Below are 19,226 nucleotides of genomic sequence, written 5' to 3' on the forward strand. Positions count from 1 at the left end.
TCCTGACCCTGGGCTCCTCATGAACCAAGATCCCACAAGCCGCCTGGGTTGGCAAAAACAAACAAAAAACAGTAACAAAGTAAAAAATAAAATTAGACTAGGAAACTAACAGATATGTTAGGAAGAATATAAAAATAAAAATATAGATGAATCAACAACCAGAAGGTACATCAGTACCACAGGAGTAGAAAAGAGGAGGAGGGCAAAGAAAAGAAAAAGGGGGGGTGGAAAGGCCTTGGCTGTGGAGGATGGAGCCCAAACAAGGGCCAGGTTTGCGTGGTGGGCCGGGCCAATGCTCAGACCCCCAGGGCTGGAAAAGCCCCTAGGGGCTGTGGGGGGTGGGGTTTAGGCTCAAGGAACAGAAGGCCCAGGTGTGCCCCCCACCCCTGGTCTCAGAGGGCAGGGGACCTCACCTCGGAGGCCAGCAGCCTTCCTGGGCTCGAGTGGGCAGGGCAAATGCCCTTGTCTCCTCTCCTGCTCCTCCAGTCTGGGAGGGCCCCTCCCACCTGCCTCTCCTGATCTCCCCTCAGCCTCCTTCCTGTGCCCCCAAGGACCCACAACACCTGCAGGGGGCTTTGGAGGGCAGGGTACTGGCCTGGGAGCTCAGCAGGCTTCCCGGCCCCAGTGGGCCAGGTGATCGCCCTCCACTCCTCTCCTGCTCTTCCTGGAGAGTTCCTCCTGCCTGCCTCTCCTTGCCTCCCTGGCCTCAGGGGTGCGATCCTGTCTGGCCTCCACTTCTCCTCCCCACTCAGTCCTCCTACGTCCTACCAGTTCACTTTGGGGTTCCTCCCATCTCCTTGGGTGTCAGAGTCCTCCAGCAGTGGCTGGCAGGTGCCCTAGTTGTGGGGAGATGGTAACTCCGTGTCTTCCCACACCGCCATCTTGACTCCACCTTCCCACATGCTCACTTTTAAATTTTAGTCAATAAGTTAATTTGTTAGAACCCTAGACCCATATTAATTAATAGTCATGTATCCTTATTTTAAAAAATAATTTTGATGTAGATGCTTCTAGGGTTTCACCATGAAGAAGGGTGTTGACTTTTGTTTTGAAATATATATATATATATATATATATATATATATATACTTATATACATAATTTTTTTCATACTGACAGACTTTCTTTGTGTTCTTACTTTACTAAGGGATTTTTTTTTGTTCAGAGAAATTTGAAAACTATCCAAAGGTACAGTGAATAATAACACACATTCATATATCTGCCAATCAGAACTGGGGATTGGATATATTTTCCTCTCTTTGCATCATCCTAATTTAAATGAAAGAAATAAAGCACACAGAGAAAGCTGGTGTTTCTTTGTCTTCCACCTGTAGTTTGCTCTTTGTGTCCCAAGCCCAGAAGAAAATGTGAACTGAACACGTATATTTTTCACTCCATTTTAATACACTTACATACGTATGTATGTCTTGATGAATAACATATAAAGCTCATTTTTGTGTTTGGAAGTAGGACATAAATGTCAAGGTGTGTATCATCTGAAACTTGCTTTTTTCCACTCAACGTTTTGTATGGAGCTCTAGTTATACGACTGAATAGGGAGAATTACATTATTTTGACAGTTATATTGTATTCTAGTATATAAATATACCAAATGTTAGTTATTTGTTCTCCTATTGAAGTAAGTTAGACTTTCCCCCCTATTTTAAAGAGCCTCGCATTGGAAATAATTGGAAAAGTCTGCATAGAAACCTATGCAAGAATTTCTCTAGAATATATACCCAAGAGTAGAATTTTTCAGTCACAGTACATAGGTTTTCAGTTTTATTAGATACTGCCAAATTGTTCTTCAAAGTGATTTGACCAGTTTAAACTCCCAAAAGGAGTAAATGAAAGTTCTATTTCATACCATCTTTGCCATCTTTTTTATAGTTGCAAATGTTTAAATGTTAGCCTATGTGGGGATGTGAGGTGGTATTGTACTGTTGTTCAATTTTCAGGTTCTAAGGAGTTTTTTAAAAATGGAAATAAATGTTGTTTCTATGCAATGCCTTTTCTGAATATATTGAGGGTTTTCTTTTTAATCCATTCACATTTTAAATTATGTTAACTGACTTCTCATAATTGAATTACCTTGTGATTCCCATAGGTCATGATTTGTTATTCATCTAATGCATTGCCAAATTGCATGCATTAGTATTTAATTTATGAGTTTTTATATCCATATTTATAAATAAGTTTGTAGTATAATTTTTTTCATAGGCTCTTTTCTCAGGTTTTGGTATCAGTTTATGTTCTCTTCATAAAGAATTAGGAAATATCCTTTCTTTAGATTCTGGAACATATTATGTAGTATAGGGAAAAAATCTCTTTGTTTTCAGAAATCTTTTTTGAAAAAATTCATCCTTGAAACCAGCTGATCCTGGTGCCTTTTGGGATTTTAAGATAGTGTAGGTTGGGAGGGGCTTAGGGAAGATATGGAAGTAGCTTTATAAATGTTTAAATTTTTAAATTTAAAATGTTTAAAATTTCTTCGTTGACTATTCATGTTAGATTTTTGTATCTCAAATAGTTTCAACTTTGTTATTTTTTCCCCTAGAAAGTTAGCTAGTTTTCCCAGGTTTCAAATTAATTCATTTATAGTGAAAGTCAGATATCTTAATGATCTTCTAGAATATATAAAGAATATTACAACTCAACAATAAAAAGACAACTCAATTAAAAAATGAGCAAAGGATCTGAATAAACATTTCTGCAAAGAAGATATATAGATGTCCAATAAACACATGGAAAAATGCTTAAAATCATTAGTCACTAGGGGAATGCAAATCAAAACCACAAAGAGATATGACTTCCCACCCACTAAGATGGCTATAATCAAAAAGACAATAACAACTATAGGCTAAGATATGGAAGGGAACCCTCATACATTGCTAGTGGGAATGTAAAATGGTTCAGCTGCTTTGGAAAATAGTCTGACAGTTTCTCAAGAAGTTAAAAATTGAGTTACCAAATGACCCAGCAATTTTACTTCTAGGTATATACCCAAGGGAATTGAAAACATATGTCCAAACAAAAACCTGTACACAAATATTTAAAAAACATTATTTATAATAGCCCCCAAATGGAGACAACCCAAATGTCCATCAACAAATGAAGAGAAAAACAAAATATGGTATGTCTGTACAATGGAATATTATTTGCCCATAAAAATGAAGTACTGATTCATGCTACAACATGGAGGAACCTTGAAAGCCTTACACTAGGTGAAAGAAGCAAGACAAAAAAAGCCACATATTGTATGATTCCATTCATGTCAGATGTCCAGAATAGGCAAATCCACAGAGACACAAAATAGATTAGTGGCTACCAGGGCCTGAGAGAGGAAGAATTGGAAGTGACTACTAATAGACATGGAGTTTCTTTTTGGGGTAATGGAATGTTCAGGAATTGGATAATGGTGACGATTGCACATTTCTACAAATATACTAGAAATAATTGAACTGTACACTTTAAAGTGGTGAATTTTGTGGTATGTAAATTATATTGCAATGAAAATATATTAGTGATATTAAGAACATAGAATCTTAGAGTTGAAAGGGATTTTAGAGGTCATCAATTTCACATTCAATCTAATATGGATGGTCAGGGATCTTTAGTTGAAGTCTTTACTTCTCTAAACTGGAGCTCAAAACCATTCAATATTGACAAGCTTTAATGGCTAGAAAAAGTTCTTTTTTATTGACTTGAAATTTTCCTTTTTTAAACAGTCTCCTACTGATTCTTGTTCTGGTATAATGAGTGAAACAAAGGAAGTCTCTCTGCCACACGCTTCTCCTTCACATATTTGAAGATGGACATCATGTCCCTTCCATGTCTCTCTTTCCCAAAATTGTTAATTTGGGGATAGTGGCATTACCAGAGGTTTCATTCTGTGTCTCCCTCCCCGCCACCCACCTTTTTTTTTGTTTAGTTAGTTTTTCTAAAATTACTGCAAACATCACATTTGTTATGTAATAGGAAGAAAAAGATATTGGCAAAATATGCCCTCCCAAATTGAGAATGACTTGATCAGGGCAAGGGGCAGTGGGTCTGTTTATTTACTTGTTGCAGGTCTGACTTGGGGCAAGACTGTAAGGATTACGACTATGTCAGATCCCCCCTGCTCTCACTCCCCCCACCCCCCAAGCTGGCCGGTTGAGCGTCCTCTTCCATGTTCTCTTGCAAAGCTGTGCTTCCTGGACTCACTCCTCAGCTGAAGGTGCGAGGAGGCAGAAATGGAAGACCCAACTCCAGCCCTCAGTTAATTCAGAATTCGTGCCCTCTAAAGATAGTAGTTTCCTTCAGTGTCTTCTAAGTTTGCAGTCATAGCGAAGAGTGGAAGAGTTCTCTTCTCAAGAAGAGGCTAGGATTAATAGAAACGCAAGTGAGAGAGAGCTTAAAAAATTCACATGTCCACTGCGGGAGTGAATGGATGTGGGTAGAATCTGGGAGAATAATGCATGTTTCTTCTCCTTGTCCCAAACATGCTCCTTGGATAAACCTGTCAGCCACAGAACACTAGGCAGAGGGACCCTAAGCCTTACCCAGTGCACCTGGAGTTAGGGTTCTATTCCTCCCCACAGTGTCTGTGATTGACAGAATACCATGCTGGTTAAACACGTAGACTACAACTGACAGCCTAGGTTTGAATCCCAGATCTCAGTTTCCTCATCTGTGAAATGGGGATGATAATGCTTACAATTTACAGGGTTGCTATGAGGATTAAAGCTAACACACACACATATGTATATACACACAGGCATATGTAATTCACACATATGTGTATACATTCAGAAAGAGAACAAGAGAGAGAAAAGAGAGAAGAAAGAGAATACTTAAAGTAGCTTCTGACACATCGTATGTGCCATCTAAATCTATATAAATGGTGGCTACAGCCACTGCTGTTGTTGTTTCAGGTAGTGTTTAGGCCTCAATCTTCTAAATCCAGTGTTTATTTTACACTTACAGCACATCTCAGTTTGGATGCTAAACTTCCCTTTGTAGTTGAGAAACCTATGCAGGATAAAGTAGATTCCCAGGCCTAAATTGTTCTGGAGGGAGCCTGACTTTCTCCAGCTCATCTTTCACTTTCACCTGTTAACCCACCTGTGCTTTGGTTCAGTGGATGCTCAGCAAGGCTGTTCACTAACTTTCTACTTAATCCACCCACGGCTCCTGCTGACCTAGATTTGCTGTCTTTCTCAATCCTCTTCCAGCTTTTCACAGCCACGAGGCCACATTGCAAAGCTGAATAGGGCGTGGTTCATTGAGGCAGCTCTCAAACCTTGAACCTCCCTAATCCATAGGCGGTTCCTGACTGCTTTGGTTATCTTGACTCCCTGCACCCCCCGCCCCAGGTAGAGAGCCGCTAGAGCCTCATCTTCCCATCTTCACTCCATGGCCTTGTGCGTGGGACTCTGACTCCCCTCTATTCCTCAAGGCTGGCAGCTTCTGGGAGCGCATTGGACTGTCTCTTCTCTGCCCAAGTCTGTTGCATGTGCTTTGTGCTCTCAACCGTTCCCGAGGTGAGTCATCATTCATTCCTTTGCTCATTCATTCATCTAGGAAGTCTTTATTGAAAGCCTACCACATGCTGCGCTTTGCAGGGAATGGATGCAGACAGACGTTGGCCCTGCCCTCACCGGAGAGGAAGGTCTATGGCAGTGAAAGTGGTACTAACTTTTCAGCATCAAGGATTGTTCCCAGACTTTTTGCAGTGTAATCTGATGAAAAAAGGCATTTAGGCAATTCTAGAGGCGAAAGAGGTTGGGGGTGAGGTGGGGAACCAAAGATGGTGTTTAATTTTGGATACGGTACTTTGAAGGTACTTGTGAAAGACCCAAGGGGAGATGTGGCTAAATGGCTCTAGAGCCATGCTGTCCAACATAAACATAACGCACACCACATATGGAATTTTAAGTGTTCTAGTAGCCACATTAAAACAAGTCAAAAGGAACAGGTGAAATTAATTTTAATACTATTTGTATTTAACCAAGTATATCCAAGATGGTATCATTTCAGCATATAGGAAATCCTGCCATTTGCAACAACATGGATGGAACTTGAGGGCATTCTGCTTAGTGAAATGAGCCAGACAGAGAAAAACAAATGCTGTATGGTATCACTTATACGTGGAATCTTAAAAAAAAAAAAAAAAAAAAAAAGTCAAACTCATAGAAGCAGAGAGAGTAGAAAAGTGGTTTTCCAAGACCTGGGGTTGGAGGTGGGGAAATAGGTAAAAGGGTACAAACTTTCAGCTATAAGATGAATAAGGTCTTGAAGATCTAATGTAAAACATGGTGACTATAGTTGATAAACATCGTATAATTGAAATTTGCTAAGAGAGTAGAACTTAAATATTCTTACACACAAAAAAGGAACTATGTGAGGTGATGGATATCTTAATTAATTAGATGGTAGGAATTCTTTTACAGTGTGCACATAGATCACTGTGATGTACATTTTAACATTTTATTTGTTAACTATCCCTCAATAAAACTAAAAAAAAAAAGAAAATTTGACAATTTTTTTTGTACTAAATCTTCTAAGTCAAATACATATTTTATACTTACAGCACACGTCAATTTGGAAACTAAATTTCTATTTAGAGTTGAAAAGTTTGTGGTTGAAAAAGTAGATTCACGTATTTAAATTGTTCCAAACATAGTTAAAAGCATTCCAGTAACTGAATTGAGTATCATTTTAAAAATCTAAATAAATTAAAATTAAATTGAATTAAAAATTCAGTTGCTTAATTGTACTAGCTGCATTTCAAGTGCTTAATAGCCATTGTGGTTATTATCTACTGTTGCGACAATGCAGTTTCTAGAGCTTAAGTGGGAGAACTGGCCTGAAGATTCCTCAGACTACAGATGGGATTTGACACTTCACCCAGGAAGAATACATGAAGGAGAAGAGATGCTGGGTGACCTCCATGGGCCTGCCCCTCTCTGTGCTATTTCGGAAACTTAGCCGTTGCTTATAATGGTTCATTATCTGAGATTTGGGCATGTGATGAAGATCCTAGGCCATGTTTGAAAATGGGACCACCGAGATTGTCATTGAAATGTGGATATATGTTGTTTGAGTATGAGAGTATGTAGATGTTTGCTGAGCCCCCCTGTTTGCTGAGTCCTCCTGACCCCTTGGAGATCTGGGTTAACTTCGCACAAACCCTATCTCATGGCCTGCCAAGGCAGGTGCTCTCCTGAGATTCCTTCAGCTTCACCATCTCCTCTAACCTGCAGGATAGGTTCGGTTTCTGTATCAATTCAAGTCATCTAGTCTGGAAACCTGGACCCTTTACTGCTTTCTACGAAAACTTCCCTCATTGTTGAATTGGGCATCTTGCTGAAGGTTGGGGTCAATGACAAAGTGGAGCTGTTAACGGCATCTCTGGCTTCCCTCTGAATCCTAACCCCTCCTAACTTTTGCATGGCTCTCCTCCTTCTCCTTCCTCAGGGACCAACACATTGTCTGGTTTCCCCATAACAGTTCTGTAACTTAAACTGGTTCTTGTGTTTTTCCATAAATCCTAAATGTCTTGTCAGATGTTTTCATCCAAGCAAATGCAATAGCCTCCTTAAAGAATTTAGATGAATAAAATGTGTCCTTCTCCTCCACTATTACAACTACTTTCCGAACTGGGTCTTTAATTCTTTATCTTATCCTGTGCCATGGCTCATCTTTATGTTCCCTATAATGCCTGCTCACAGAAAGTGCTCAGGTTATATTTGTTTAATGACTGCCCCTGTTTCCTGCTTCCCATAAAACCTCTCTTTCAGAGGAGAGTTGAAGTAATTGTTCCTTTGCCCATTTCATCCAGGCCACAGACAAAACCACAGCTCATATTGTGGCTGAAGCTTACTGAAAGCTTCCTTTCCTCTAGATGCAGCCAGTTTATTTAATCACATGGTAGAGTTGGCCTGAGGGTAACAATGGGCCAGGGTTGTTGGAACAGTGACTGCTTATGGTTGAGGGATGAGGGCCTTCAAGATTTAGCATGCTGCGGCCCCCGAAATTGAACCTTCAAGTCTACGAACTTGCAATGAGTGCGGTCAGGATGAGAATATTGGCTGGTTTTGAGCATCATCAAGAAACAAAACATAATCTAGGTAGTTTGGATGCCTACTGATGGCTGAGAAAGAAAATAAGAATTTGTGTAGCCTTAAAGGGTAAAAATTAGAGCACTGCCAGTGGCCTTTGAGGCACATCATATAGGCAAAGTGAAGTGGCAGCTTGAGTTGCTAAAGAATTATTTTGTTCATTCATTCATTCGTTCACAAGGCATCTTCTAGGCTAGCATTTACTGAGTGATTAACATGTATCAGCCACTATTCTAAACACTTGCATCAGCTCACTTAATCCTCCCAATAACCTGGTAATCTGGCATTGTAAGAAGCTAACTTGCTCACGCTTATTGAGCCAGTAAATGGTGGAGTCAGAAATTGAACCAGGATGTCTGACTCTAGAATCTTTTGACTTTACCACTAGGTAGGTGACAATACTGTCCTCCTGTTCTTCTGGACTTTATGTTCCAGTAGGTGAGACAGCCAGTAAACATAAGTAAATATTAAATAGGAAATATTATTTCAGACAGTAAAAAAAAGGATATTGCAGAATAATGATATTGACTGACTAGGAGAGCAGAGTGGCTCCTTTAGCTGGATGGCCGGGAATGGCCACTCAGAAAAGACGATATTTGAACTGAAATACAAACGATGACGAGAAGCTAGACACATGAAGATCTGGAAGGAGGGCGTTTCAGGCAGAACTTAAACAAGTTCTAAGGCAGGTCTAGTAAAACTGTTGATGCTCTGCCTAGATCCCCTTCCCTGGGCCGAGGCACCTATTCCCTAGCTGTGGATGTTGGTTGCTATCTGCTCACAACTTCATTTTCCCTCAGCCGGAAGAGAATGCCTGAGATTATGTCCTCCCTCGGGGGGTGGGCCACAGTCAGTGGCTGATTGACAGAGCGGTACAGGATGCTGGTCCCATGTCTCAACTGGTGCCATGGGATCACCTGGCCAGCCTGGTCTCCAGTGGGGACCACATCTTTGCTTGGCTTCTTCCCATTTCCTCTTCAGCTTCCCTCACTCTCTTTCAGTTTTGTCCTGAGATCCGTCTCTCAATAAACCACATGCACAAGAATCCCCATCACAGGCTCTGCTATTAGGAAATCCAATCCAAGACAATGGGAAAGAGACTGGTGTCATGGAAGGACAACAAAGGAGGCCAGTGTGGCTGAAGCATAGGGAGCAAGGGAGAGAGCATTAGGGGATGAGAGTGCAGATGGGGGAAGAGGATGGCCAAAGGGAAATTAGGCAGACTAGGTGAAAGCTTAGATTTCATTAAGAGGCCAACGGGAAGCCTTTAGAAAGTAAGTGGGGTATTCAAATACTCTCTCCAGTTGTGGTGTAGAGAATGAAATATGTGGGGGGGTGGTGAGGCAGAGAGCCTTGCTGACCATCAACTGTAATATTCCAGCCAAGAAATCATAGTGCCTTGAATTTAAAAAAGTAGTGGCCAAGGAGGTGAGTAGGGGCTGGATTTAGGGGATATTCTCGAAGTAGAGTTAGGACTTCCTGTTAGATTGGATCTGGCAGAGTTAAGAAATCTAGGTTTACTTAGTAGTCAGGCAAATAGCTAGGTTGGTGGGAACAGTACTTGCTTTATCAAGCCCTGGAAATGTCTCAAATGGGTTGTCTTCTCTTAATTCCAGCTTCCTCATTGGTGCATGAACCTGAAAACTAACACAGTTTTGAATTAACATGATACAAGATGGTAGTTAGGGGAAAGTAATAGAATCATTTAGTTGTGACTTTCTCCATGAAGTCATCCCTAGAGTTGTTCGTACCTAAGTGTGTTTGCTCCTTCTTACTCTGTCTGTTTCTTTAACATCTACAGTGTGGCTTTGATCAGATGCTCCTTTTAAGCTGAGAGAAGGCAGTTCCATAGCTCCCTGCTTTCTTCTGGGCAGGTGACTTTGTACATGGCTTCCTGCCACAGCAATTGCCTTGATTAAGCAAAGGCCAAGGAGCCCCGCAGCACCAGGGAGGGCAGAACACCATTCTCATCTTGCTCTTGATTCCAAGCGGATGTGAGTGGGAAAGAAAGTAAGTGTGGAGTGACTGTGTGAGAATAATTACCTTTCCCCCCAGAGAGCCTCCTGGAATATGGAATAGATTAGGACACGCGGAAGCTGTGAATACTGCAGATCATGCCGAGAGGGGCGGTGAGCATCCCAAGGGCCCAGGCCTCCCTGATTTCAGGGTGAGGCCTGGAATTAGCGGGAGGCCCTGGATGGGAAGTCTGGGCTCCTGGTGCAGGAAGGGAGCTTTCCTTCATTCTCCTTTGTTCAAAAGAGAGACTTTTTTTTTTCCCTCTGGTGGGAGGTAGGACACATGTATAACCAAAAATTTATTAACTCTTCTTTACTTTCTTAAATCAGGGAGGAAAATGTTAGCGTCTGTGTCTTCCAGGAGCATATCAGTCACAGAGCTCCTTGGGGATTGGGGATGCAGTGATTGGAAAAGCAGATCCACTAACGAGAAAAGTGAGTCTTGATCACAGAAAGATGCTTTAACAGACCCACAAAAAATTGGAGGGACGGAGTCCACATGGGCCTTTTAATTGATGGAAGTAAAGCATTTACAGTATGAACAATAAGTGGAAAAGAGGTCACAGCTTTTCTTGATCCACTGTGCCCAAGCCAGCCTCCCCCATCACTTCCTGCTTCATGCAATGCCATTGTGCCTTGACTTGCAGCCAAAATAAGTACTTAATTTTCTATCTCTATGTGTACAAGCAATATTTGTCTAATTTTTGGTGATGTCTCTATGTGTTATCAGTGTCTTGCACAATGTAAATTTTAAGAGGACCACGAGGCAACATTTGGTGCCAAACACAGAAGTAGGTGCAAATTTGCTGCTTTGGGTCAGGATATGGCCTTGTTTCCTATCTCATATTCTTCCCCCAGCCGGGTAAGATCAACTTTCTCTTCTACCTATAGGCCTGTTGAGCCTCAGTCTGACACCAGTTTCTACCCCCAGCAAAAATCATGTAAGAAGCTTCCTGAAAATTAGAAAGTGGTTCCTCGTGTCACATCAGTTCGGCTTTAGTTAACAAGGCTAGAGGAGTCAGTGGGCCATCCTTAGCAGGATGTCAGGCAGGCAGCTGCGGCTGTTTAGCAGGTGTTAGGGATGTAATGTGGAATTTAGGAGTGAGTCAGAAGTAGGAATATACCTTTGGGAAACGCACAGTGAGGATGGGAGCCAATGAGATTCATCATGGGATAAAGATGGACAGTGCAGTAAGCAGAGAACAGGCCTAGGCTGGCATTTTGGGGAATACTCTCCATTAAGTAATGAACAAAGAATAGAGAAAAAACACTGAAGGACACTTCAAAGGAGCAGTAGGCCAAGTCAGAGGGAAACCAACATCACAGAAAACCTAGGAAGAGAAGGGTTCATCTTGAGAGGCGAGAGTGCTGCTGGGAATAAAACCAGGATGGGTGGCAGACCAAGGCCTTTGAGAAGATAATTTCGAGGACAGAAGAGAGGAAGAGCCTAGATGCATGAGAAGAAGGAACAGGCCTCCCATTTATTTGGTGCCTTCTCAGTTTTGTACTGGATGGTATTCAGACAATAACTTGTTTTACTGAAGGATAAAGAGAGATGAGGAAGCAGAAGACTAGGAGGGAGACTGATAGAAAAAGCAAGGCTAGAGATTGGAGAGTTATTGGTATTTGTGTGTTCATTTCCTTTTGGATGAGAAGGTTTGAGCATGTGTTGAGGAATTGGACAAATAGCCAGTGGAGGGGGAAAACAGAGACCATAGTCATGGTAGGAGGCAGGTATAAGGGGTTAACTGGTCCATGTGGCAGGGGAAAGTTTCTCCCAAGATGGGCGGGAAGGAAGAAAGTTTGGGTGATGATCCAAAGAAAACTTAAGGAGTTTGGGAGGAAACTTGTGGGAGTTCTCATCAGATGTTCTCAATTTTCCCAGGGAAGTAGGTGGGAAGGTCATCTTTGAGAGTGAAGGGGCAGGGGAGGCAATGGACCTGGAGAATTGAAGGTGGTGAGGAAGGCTGTGGTGGTGAATTCCAGGACCGGGAGGACACTGTGGGTGATAAAAAGGGTTGCAGCCAGGCACCGAGCCCAGGTACCAAGGTCCCCCTTCTCTGTTTACTCTGCCCCAGCCCCCTTCGGCTCCCATGCTGACAAGGCCCAGGAGAGCCTTTATACGCTCAGAAATTTATTGAAAGGAGGGGAGATAGTAAAAGGGAAAAACTCAGAATTGTTTTCAAATAGTGAGGGAAGATTTTACAGAAGAGGAGAGAGTTTAGAAGAAGCCTGATCTGAGAACACACAGAAAATTCAAAGAATAATAAGGGGCCTCTTTGGAAACACATCCCTTAGTTTTTGGGGGAAGGAGAGAAACGATTATTATTCAGTAGATTGCCTGGATTCCTCTTTTTGCTTCATTGTACCACTGCCAGAAATTGACTTGTAATACAGTTCAGCCAACCTTATCACTTCTTACCTCTGATAAACAATGGATCAGGGCTTTTTCAGGTTACATGTGTTTTTTAACCATCAGCATTATGCCCCATAGAATATTTTCATAGCAATATATATACATTGAATGCCAGAGCATTAAACCAAATGTGGAGCCCTTCTAAGCATGGCTCCCTATGCAACTGTATGAGTCGTATACTCAAGATATTGGTCCTGAGCTTCCCTGGTGGTGCAGTGGTTAAGGATCCGCCTGCCAATGCAGGGGACACGGGTTCGAGCCCTGGTCCGGGAGGATCCCACATGTCACGGAGCAACTAAGTCTGTGCGCCACAACTACTGAGCCTGCACTCTAGAGCCCGCAAGCCACAACTACTGAAGCCCACGTGCCTAGAGCCCCTGCTCCGCAACAAGAGAAGCCACCGCAATGAGAAGCCTGCGCACCACAACAAAGAGTAGCCCCCACTCACTGCAACTAGAGAAAGCCCGCACGCAGCAACAAAGATCCAGCTCAGACATAAATAAATAAATAAATAAATTTTTTTTTTTAAAAAGATACTGGTCCTGGAAATAACCCAAGGGCAGTAATACAAGTTGCAGAAACCTCACCAGCTTTCTCCATTCCTTACCTCTCACTACTGAGCTTTAGTTTTGGATACTTGGTCTAAACCCTGGGCCAGGTTCTCCTTTAACTCTCCTTGTTAAAAAAAAAAAAAAAAAAAAAAAAAATGGAACCTGCCCAATGCACCACTGTTACGATCTGCTGCTCAGTGACTACCCTGGGAACCTGGACCGGGAGCTGGGAATGGAATGGTATGATGGAAAGAGCTGGGCATGGGTCAACCTGGGAGCCATGTCCCAGTATGGATCATGCGTTGGCTCCTAAGTAATTTTTAATTCTTGCCCAGATGTGACTTTCTTATAGAACCGCCTGTGAGGTATCATCTTCTTGGTTCTTTGAAAACAAAAAATTGGCAGCCAAAGCAGGCTATTCAAATTAGGACAGTCTTGAGGGGAGAGAGGGAAATGCCCACTTTGCCATTGGGCATAAGCTTCCAATGGAAAGTACATGTCCAATTTGTGATGATATTCACAGTAGAAACCCCCCCTCCCTTCTCTGCTTTCTGATGGGTGGTATTCTAAGCCCTGACTATAAAGTTTTGTCTTCGGTGACTAACAGTTTGGTAAATCTCATCTAACTTAAAAGATTTGGAGTGGTGGGAAGAGTTCTCCATCCTTGAGGGAGTTTTTGTAGCTGCGCTGGGAATTGTATCAGGATGTCCCATCAGAGTGACAGTGAGGTGGGATTTGAGATTCGTACAAGACCATGGGTTAGAAACCCTAAAGCCTGCTAAAAATCAGGTACAAACAACTATGCAAGTTCAGAATAAGAGGTCAGAAGTTGAAGAGAAGAAGGAGACTTGGTGGGGAGGGGCTGCCCAACCTCTGGATGGCATAACAGAAAGGTGCTGGAAGTTTCGGGAGAACAGCCTCTGGGGGAGTGGTGGGAATTAGGAGAGTGGGACAAGTAGGAGGACAGAGCCAAAAAGCCAGCTATATACAAGCTTTGGTTACCAAGGCAACCCGTTCAGCATTTTCTTCTCTTTCCTCTAAGGTATGTGGAGTGTAGTTGCCAAGCAGAGGTGGTGCCTGTTGGCTGAAGTGGGCCTGGTAGGAGGCAGAGCAAGAGGAGGCTCTATAGGAAAGAGTGTAGAAACATACGAGTATCAACATAAGCGAGTGTAGAAACCTATACCTGTGCAGTCCTCGACATTCAGTTGTTCTGAAGAGGAAATCTCTGCATTTTCTATTTTTGGTCTGATAAATAAGCTCTTCCAGGGTAAGGACTATTTATTCTGTTCTTGTCCTTCTATTCTAGAACATATGACACCATTATCATGCCCTCATTCTCTACCCCTTATTTTGAGGGGGTATGATTGAGGCATAGTTTGGATACAGTAAAATACAAAATTTGAAGGCTATAGTTTGTTGAATTTCTATGTCTCCTATATACCTGTGTAACCACCACCTGGATCAAGATAGAGAACATTTCTATTCCTCCATGAAGTTCACCTGGATCCCGTTCCTATCAATACCTACCCCTCTTAAACCAGAGGGAGCCGCTGTTCTGACTTCTAACCCTGTGTAGTAGTTCTCCCTGTCCTTCAACTTCATACATATTATTTTTATCCTCTGTATGCTCAGCCCAGTAATGTGAATGCTGTATGCGGGCTTGGTTGAATCATAGAAAAAACTAATAGCTTAATCAAAAGAGCTGTGGAAGCATGGTGATGTTACTAAAGGTCTGTGATTTTTACCAGTTAGACATCATGTAATCTAGAGAAAGTGGCTTTCTTTTTTTTTTTGGCTGCGCTGCGTGGCTTGTAGGAGTTTAGTTCCCAACCAGGGATTGAACATGGCCCACGGCAGTGAAAGCACCGAGTCCTCACCACTGGACAGCCAGGGAATTCCAGGATGCCAAGGCGGGACAAGAGGAAAAAAACACCAGGGGAAAAGAACAAAGATCATAAAGTGAGAATGCACGTAAGAAAGATTAGGTGTTCTGAAGATAAGCACTTCAAGTGAGTGGAGGAAATTAGCAATAACAAGGCGCCTTAATGAGGTAAACGACTGTCTGTTTTTCGTACACATTTGTAAGCCTTGCAAGAGCAAGGCCTCAAAAAATTGGGTAAAGGCTCAGAATTGTTTCTCTCCATGGAAATCTTTAGTAAAAGGTGAAAGAGTTATACGATCTGAAGAGAAACCAGAGTATGCAAGTGGCTTTCTGAATCTCAGTTTCCACATCTGTAAAGTGAGGGCCATAATTCTTTTTTATGTGCCTCAAAGGTAAATTCTGCATGAATCAAATATTTAAGGCAGACTATTTGGCATTTGGGGTTACGGTATCTTTTGGAGAGCATTAATTTAGATGTTACATAAAAGCATATATAAACTGTAAGATGCATTACAAAATATGATATTAAAGTATTAAGATGTCGAGTGATTGTAATCCTGGATATTTCTATCTGTGGATGCCTCTATGGAACTTGGGTTTCTCCTCAGTCATTCCAATGGTGTATGTCTGAGTGCAATGTGGTTATTACATGAAGTCTTCACTCTTCTGGAACCTTCTGTTACATGCCTCTGGTCTTTACAAAGTGATCATTAACTTCCAGGTGGCCTCCCATTCTGACTCCGGCAATGGGCCAATTTCTTGATTCTATCTCACAATGTAACTTCCAAAGTAAATGTCTATTAAGCCTTTGTGTAAACATTCCAGGCCTGTAGCAAAATCAACTGAACATAAATCACCCAAGGAAAAGGGTTTAGGAAAATGTGTAAGTTTGAAAAATGAAGCAGTACAGTACAGTTTCATTGTGGATCTCTGGCCTCAGTTACCTCAACTAAGATTTCTCTGGTCTACATCACAGTTCATCCTCAGAGGTGGTGGTTTTCAGTTACTCCAAAGGGCTTTGCCCAAATATAGAGAAAACAAGCCCTCTGCATATAAAGACACCAAGATGCCTATTTGGAAATGGGCTTAACTGACCTTCTAAATAAAAGCCAGAATCTACCATGTCCTCGTCACTGACTGTATCTTTTCCACATTTAGAGGGTTTAGCTTTAGAAATCCAAGAGAGTGATTGTGATAAGTTTGTTTTGCTTCAGTATTCCTTCTTTATTTAGAAATGGATGGTGGATGAAAGTTTTTGCTTTTATAAATTGATTTTGGATTTTTTTCCTTCGGGAAGAAGGGTAATAAGATGAAATGAAAGCCCTGCCTGGAGGGATGAAGGGGAGCGAAGGGAGGGTATTTGATGAAGTTAAAGAACTTGGCTTGAGACTTGCCTTGGGGGGCTCAGGTGCGCATTATATCTTTCAAGCGTAAACTTGTCAACTTGACAATAGTTACTGCAAACTTTACTTTTTCCGAAAATATGACCCAGAAAGCATATTTGTGGCACTACTCCTGTGCAGAGGAATCAACCTATTTGAAGATAGTCATTTTCAAATAGGTTATCACATTTTCAGAGTAGAGCATTTCATCTCAGAGAACATTTTCTTTTCCACATACCTAGCAGGCTCTAAAGCAATATCATGGCTTCTTTTTGTGTCTTACCAAATAAAATATATTGTCAACCTTACTCTCTCTCCCTGTTGAAAAGAAATGTAGAAGAAAAGACTCACCAAAAGGGAATTTTGATATTATGTAAGGATGTTGTAGAGTTTGATAAGCTTTGGGACGAGTTACCAGGAAAGATCACACCGTATCCTTCTCCAGAAGATAATTCAGGAGATGTTCTTGGCTGAGTTCATTTGGCTTTGGTTCTGTCTGGATGCACAAGAGAGTCAAAGCACTCTAAGACTTGCATTGTATCCCTGTAGTCACCGATGTCCCTGCCCGGCTCATATTCCTTTGCCCAAGCCAGGAGGTCACTTGCAGATGGCTCTAGTATATGCCGAGAGCTTCTTGCATCTCTAAGCCTGAGTGCATCTGGTCCTGCAAGGCTGCTTCTCCTAGGCATGGGACAGGCTGGAAGTCTTCACTGCAGGGTCATAGCCCCAGAATTGCCCTTGACAATGAGGGATGGAGTTAGCAGATGAACTCCCCAGCTGCATCCTCCCTCAGAGGGACAGTTCTGAGGTGTGTTGTGTGTTCTACAAAGTCACTCACAGGGACCCCGTTGGGATTGTGCCTGGTTGACCACAGTGGTAACCTGCTCATAGCACACCCTTCATTGCTTCCTTCACTTTCCTGCTTCTGCTGGTTCTTCACCTCCTGTGTATTTGCACACAAATATGTTTCTCATGGTCTGTTTCTGAGAGAACCCAAACTAAGACAATACCTGACCTCCTCACTTAAGGAATTGCTTCGGCCAGGCATGGAATCTGATGAGTCTTTATGACATCAGCTGTAATATTTAAATAAGAAAATAATAATAATAATAATTTATTTAGCATTCACTATGTGCCAGGCATAGTTCCACATGTCACTGTCTCTTGCTCTCTCTCTCTCTCTCTCTCTCTCTCTAGATAGATATATAGATATAGATATATAGATATATAGATATAGATATATTTACCTCTATGAGGTGTGTATGCTTACCATCCCCGTTTTGCAGATAAGAAAGTAGAGGCATGGTGATTTGCTCAGTATCACAAAGCCAGTAAGTTTCCAGCCAGGATTCAAACTCAGGCATCTGCAGCCAGCATTCCTAACTACTAAGCCATCCTGCCTGCTCCTTTGAGAATCAAATAAAATAATGGACATGAAGGTTACTAAAAAAAAAACGTTCTCTATAAATGAGAGGGATGATTATAACTAAAACCTACCTAACCTTACCCTTTTACTACTCTTGTGTGTTGAGGGGATTTCAGCAAAAGTCGAGGCCGGCACCAAGTCTGCCCCGCTCACCGAGAGCCGCTTACAGATGAGTTGAACTCAGTCTAAAATGATAATAGATTCCATTTCCTAATTACTGTTTGTTTGTTGGAGTGATTGTAAAGACATCCATTGTCAAGATTAGGGAGGTTTCATTGCAGTGGATCGCGGGAGGCACTGGGGCAGCTAATACATTGAGGTGCATTAAGAATTATATCACCACCAAAAGATAATCTTGCTGCAGATGAGATTGCTTTGGGCATGTGTTCCAGTGTAGGTGCCAAAAATGCTAAGACTTGGAGAAAGTAGAGCTACTTCCTCTGTATGCTTTGCTGCTTGGAAGGGAGAGAGAAAAATAGCAGGAAATGCTCATTTCTTCTCCTGGGATCTTTCAGGGACCTCCTATCTGAACAGGATGGTTGAATTTTGCTTGGGTAAGGGATGACTTGCCAGAAGATGAAAAACACAAGTACAGTCCTTCTCTACTGCTCCCGAGCAGCTGCTGGGTACCGTGTAGTGGGAGATGGTGTAAAAAAGGTGTGGGGACAGGTGTGGCTCCAGCTTCATGGCCGAAAGCATCCCTGGAGGGCAGCTCCAGCAGAGCAGTTGGGAGTCAGAATCCTGAAAAAAGCAGAAACAAAGAGGCATTCTGCTTTTTCTTGACTATCTTCAATGAGGCTGTTTTTAGAGGGGCATAAAGGTAGTCATGATTTCACAGGCAAATTGGAAGGGACCTAATCTCCACCAGGCCTGGGAAAAACTGTTTAGATATTACAAAGACACAGAGCTGGGGAAAAGAAATTCAGGATCCTGAACACTTCCATGGACTTCAAAGTATAAGTGGTGGGTACAGTTGACAATGGAGTTGACCTCTGTTCCCTTGGTGCTTCGGTGGACTGTCTCAGGACTTGGCACACTGCCGCCCTTCCAAAGCAGATGGGGGAATAAACACCATTAGCACACTGATAAGTGTTTGTTTTCCTTTGGCATTAGGGCTAAGAAAAATAAAGTGGGGAGGGTATCAGGTCCTGAAGTAAGCCTTTAAAAGGTTTCCCTTTTTGATTTTTTTTTAAGATGGTCTATTTATAACAGCAACAGTCACAAAGAAAAAAAAAACTTTAATTACCCCGGGACACATTTTGCCAAAATTGCATTTAAGTACTTTTTATTTATGAGCAAGACGCATTATCTTTTATGATGTCTTTAAACCAATGAGGGGAAGTTGTGGGTATAAACCAAGGTGTTCTGTGGCCTGTTGTCTTTTTTTGAATCCCTGGAAAAGATTACCAAGAAGGATGCTCCAGATAACTTCATCTGCCAGGCAGTTTG

General features: G+C 42.0%; 1 protein-coding gene across 8 annotated transcripts in view; it reads left to right on the top strand.

Annotated features, from left to right (window-relative positions):
• The window catches only part of LOC309644496 (adenosine 5'-monophosphoramidase HINT2-like), a 137,769-nt gene that overhangs the window by 111,499 nt on the left and 7,044 nt on the right, over window positions 1-19,226 (top strand). Inside the window, exons 1-2 of one of the 8 annotated variants that reach the window (XR_014254457.1) lie at window positions 5,679-10,115; window positions 10,451-10,555. The exons of 5 other annotated variants lie outside the window; for them this stretch is intronic. The gene's annotated coding sequence lies outside the window, so the exon portion shown is untranslated. Of the gene's footprint in view, window positions 1-5,678; window positions 10,556-19,226 lie in introns of those variants that run through there. 2 more of the 8 variants (XR_014254454.1, XR_014254456.1) reach the window with 2 other exon arrangements.

This window comes from Balaenoptera physalus, assembly GCF_965194825.1.
Source record: "Balaenoptera physalus genome assembly, chromosome: 16".
Taxonomy (NCBI): domain Eukaryota; kingdom Metazoa; phylum Chordata; class Mammalia; order Artiodactyla; family Balaenopteridae; genus Balaenoptera; species Balaenoptera physalus.